This window comes from Haemaphysalis longicornis, unplaced genomic scaffold, assembly GCF_048455015.1.
Source record: "Haemaphysalis longicornis isolate Haplotype H1 unplaced genomic scaffold, Haemaphysalis longicornis Haplotype H1 scaffold_7, whole genome shotgun sequence".
Classification (NCBI taxonomy): domain Eukaryota; kingdom Metazoa; phylum Arthropoda; class Arachnida; order Ixodida; family Ixodidae; genus Haemaphysalis; species Haemaphysalis longicornis.
Genome location: NW_027526422.1, coordinates 94,792,218 through 94,796,601, shown reverse-complemented (window position 1 = coordinate 94,796,601; position 4,384 = coordinate 94,792,218). Strand labels below are relative to the sequence as shown.

The 4,384-nt window shown below is 48.2% G+C and overlaps 2 non-coding genes across 2 annotated transcripts; both read right to left on the bottom strand.

Moving 5' to 3' along the window:
- Positions 1 to 1,939: 1,939 nt before the first annotated feature.
- Positions 1,940 to 2,011, bottom strand: Trnaq-cug (transfer RNA glutamine (anticodon CUG)). The gene has a single exon. It is a non-coding gene; the product is annotated as a tRNA-Gln (tRNA).
- Positions 2,012 to 2,017: 6 nt separating this feature from the next.
- Trnae-uuc (transfer RNA glutamic acid (anticodon UUC)) lies at positions 2,018 to 2,089 on the bottom strand. Its single transcript has one exon. It is a non-coding gene; the product is annotated as a tRNA-Glu (tRNA).
- Between the last annotated feature and the right edge of the window lie 2,295 nt (positions 2,090 to 4,384).

Below are 4,384 nucleotides of genomic sequence, written 5' to 3'. Positions count from 1 at the left end.
GACGTGACGTACACCCCCCCAGGGTACAATGACGTGTGGTGTACTAATTGCAATGCTCTTTTCGTGCTTACCATTTATCTAGAAGTTCTGTTCGAAGTCTTTCGAGGTCCCCGTGGACTTTGTGTCACCGGGAGTCGACAGCATTGCGAAATTGCGATTCAAATCGCGTATGTAATTAATTTCGTAACTTCATTTTCATTGGTACCCAGTCGAAAATGACAAGGAAATTTCCTGTAGTTTGTCGTATTTTTGCGTGTCGTACTGTCGTCTTGTCGTATTCTTCTGTCATGATTCTGGCAGCTGGCTATGTCACGACAGCATGATGGCTGTCGTAGCGGTAAGGCAGTTCTGTTGTGACTACAGGAATGTTTGTCGTTGAGAAAATGTACTTTGTCGTTAGCGCATAAATGTGTGTCGTAACAACAGGGCTTCTGCTGTAACAACAAAGGTTTTTGTCGTACAACAGGAGTCCTTGTTAGATTTCTGCAGTATTCCCGTTGTCATTTTAGACTGGGTATTCAGCTTCACTGACGAATCATTTGAGCAGGACTGAGGGTCAATTTTTTCTCCCGATCGAAGCTGCCGTATTTGGTACCAAGTAAGCACAGCGCTGCTAAGGTTGTTCGTTCTGACTTTCTGCGTTCTCTAAATAGACGCATCCAAAAGGTTAAAATATTCCTGCTAATATTCAAGAAATAAACAGACGTTTTTTGGTAAGGCAGCATAACCATCCGCTGGCCTAAAATAACGCAGAATTGCGAACAAAAACATTGTAATAAATAGGTACGGATTGCGTGCGTGAAATAGCGCGCGCCGCCTAAAGCGCTCGCCTGAATTCGGTTTTCCGTGTCCCGAAAGGTCCGTCACCGAAACGCCCTGTACCGAAACGTCCTGTAGCGAAAAGACCTATTGTAATCGGTTAGTTTGTGCAATTAAATAATTATATCCGGTTACTTTTTAACAGCAGAGCTGTTTAGGCCGACACAAATCCGACCGGAGTAGACTGAAAACCCTGAGCGCACGTGAGCGCGTGCCTCGAGGCGACCGCCTGGCGTCGTCCAGGCTTGCGCGTGGGCTTGCGCCACATGATGTGCTCCCGCCTTCGTCGTCATCGTCGTGTAGCGACCAGCGCGCCACGGATCCGCTGCGCCGAAGAATATGACGACGAATTTTTCAGGCCAACCTTTCGCAATCCACACGTGGTGACGGCCACCGGACCAGCTGATGAAGAAGTGGAGGCGTACCGACGCGGGGACGCGGTACAAGAGGATTTGCCTACACGCCTGTACTGTCGGGAGACGACGACGAAAGGGATGACGGCTATCGCTACTGCATAAAACACTGTACATAGTTTAGTGGTTTTTGCTTTGCAGTGCACTGCTGGGTTCTGGCTGCTTCCTCTCTCCTAGGATCCGCTGTCAGTTTGGGAAGAAGCTAGGTCGACCCGCAGCTCTGCTGTTTCTCCAGCCTTGCACCACTGGTGCAAGCTGCCTCGAATTTCTTTCAGTAACGTGTACAAACCTGTTTTCAAGACCGCATAAAAAAACGCGTGGCTCAATGGCCCTTCAAAACTTTTCCAGAGTTACCCCCTCTCTTCGGGCGCTCAAAATTACTGTTTAAAATCCTACCAATCAGCACAACGAGACATCAAACAACGCAACTCGAGAACTGCCCTGCATGTGGCTTGAAGGACACCCCCATTCATACTATGTGGGCATCTAACAAACATCCTTTCCCATTAATCCGTACGACCGAGCAAGGGGAGGTGGCGCGGGGTATAGCTCTCACCCACATATTCGGAAAAGTCTGATGGAGCGGGCTGCCTTGGTCACCGGCGAGCTGCAGCTATCGGTCATCGCCCCCTCCTAAATGTCATTTGCAATAAAGTCTATTTCTATCTCTCGCTTTCCCCGTAAAAGGCCCAATGAAGGTAAAAAAAAGGTCTCACCGAGATTTGAACTCGGATCGCTGGATTCAGAGTCCAGAGTGCTAACCGTTACACCATGAGACCAAAGCGTTCCGACGCCGGGAATCGAACCCGGGCCTTCTGGGTGAAAGCCAGATATCCTAGCCACTAGACCACGCCGGAGACACTCGTCGGCCGCACGTGGTCTGCATTAGGTCTGTCTTCATTGCTAGGGTTCGCGTTACTAATTATGGTCTATACAATTATCGCCGCAGCATTCACACATAACCCCCTCCCTTCCTATGCAATGATAGAGCTTATTACAATAAAGTTATCCGACAGCCTGCAGCTCCGTGTACGAGGTGGGGCCCAATCGTCACACATCGTTATTACCTCACGATTGTAAGTGGGCCGAGTGGTACGCATTCATACTGAAAAACAATCGGCGCAAGAAAGACAAGGACGAGGAAGGGTACAAAGACAGCCGTGTGCTTGTACTTTTTTCCGTTTTTATCTTTCTTGCGCTGGTTGTTTTTCGGTACATCTTTATTACATCGCCATTACATCGTCATTACATTTCGCCTTACATCTCTCTCAGGCGGCGGATCAGAATAAAAAAACGTTTATTGGAGCGACAATCAAAGAAATGAAAGAAAACGAAGCGGTAAAACGTATACGAGCAATTATCTTTGGCTTCGGAATTATTCGCAAAAAAATCATAATTCGCTCCGTACGTATTTCAAAGCCAAAAATCAATATGGCACACTCCTAGCTATCAGACTGTCTATGTCTTACGGCCATCAGCTAAACTTTTACAACAATCAATATGCCAGTCCATACAGGTTGCACTGTTCCTTCAAGCCTTTGTCAGCATGTCCTGGCTTGTTTCAAATTTTTGTCACGAGGCTTGGGGTCCTGTTTTCGACATTGCTAGCGGGCCGGAATACCTAGCGCGTTCCCGAAAACCTGCCCTTACTTGGGCCAGGAACCAGAGCAAAACATTTGGGTATCGTGATCCCGTTCTGTCCCTGTCCAGAAAATGGCCGGATTCTAGGCTGTTGGCTTTTGGCTGGTGTATTCTGGTGCGCGCGCCTTCTTTATCAGTGCGTTTTGGGCGAAACAGATTCCATTAGCACACGTTTCTCCTGCGTGAAACTACCTTTATATTGTCACGTGTGGAACTGCGATCCCTCCTGGTTCCAAACCCCCAAAGACTACTGCGATGCCGTGAGGACCAGTCTGCTACCCTCCGTGTGGGTACGAGTCATGTGAAGTCAAAGAACAGACGGCGACGAAAAAGCGCGCTGGGCAGGCAGCAGGGCTGGCGTGCTTGGCTCTTCGCCATTTTACAGCTAGCTCTATATCACCAGCTGGTTAGTGCCGTCATCAACGGTCTTTTTTATTTGCTTCGAACAGTTCCTGGGCAGCCCAGAACTTCTCCCGCCATGGTAATTCTATGGATAAATAAATTACGGAACTGCTCTGGAGTAGTTCAGAGCTGTCCAAACTGAGAAATGAAAGAGGTCTAGTAATAAATAGTGCCTTTCCAGCGCCCATCCAATATGCGCCATTGTTAGGCAAAACGCAACAATATGCGCATAATGTCATCTAGCCAGAGTGCGTTTTATCTGCCTGAAGTCGTCAATCAGTTCCGCTCTAACATCCCCTAAATTGCACTGACTTAATTTAATAGGAATATGGGTCTGGTCTTGCGCACAGCCATCGTGTGGCCTCATCTCAAGCGGACCAGTACATACCTTAATTAAGCAAAGTCAAAACACAGATTGTTCTACCTTAACCTATACACACAAGTGCCACCTGTGGATGCAAGCGCATGTGCAGAAAGTCTTGTGAACTGTAAATGGTTCAACATCACCACCGCACCGTACTCTCTTTTTTTTCCGACCCTGGCGTCTGTCGGTGACAGCACTCACTGCGTTTCAGTTTGGGCAGAATAAGCTTACAAACAGTGCAGCGGCGCTGTCGGGGGAACTCGAAAGAAAGAGCTCAGAGTAGTGTTCACTGGCGCGTGCTGGCGTACACAAAAGCGCAGTCACTGAGCCCTGGACTTCAAGCGTCGGCGTGTCAAGGCACTTTCACGGCCGGCTTCCCAGCGAAATGAGGCGGCCAGGCACGTGCGAAAGTGAAGAAAGACAGTCGCCCTCAGTTCGAAGTCGTTTTGGCGCACTGTGCGCGCACACACGTTCGGAAACAAAGTAAAAAAGGGGCCACGCAAGCGAAGATCAGAAGATCAAAACATTGTAAGAAATGGATGTTAATTTTGAAACGCAGGAGGAAAAGGAGGAGGAGGAACAAACATTTATTTTACAGATTTAGAGCAGATGGAAAAGACAATTTTTTCCCGAATTGCTACAAGTCTTTGCCAGGCAAGAAAGGAAATAACCGCGTTAAGGAGACCAAAGGCACAAGAATCAGAGGTACATAGAAACCCGAAAGGGACACTGAAACCATGGGCAG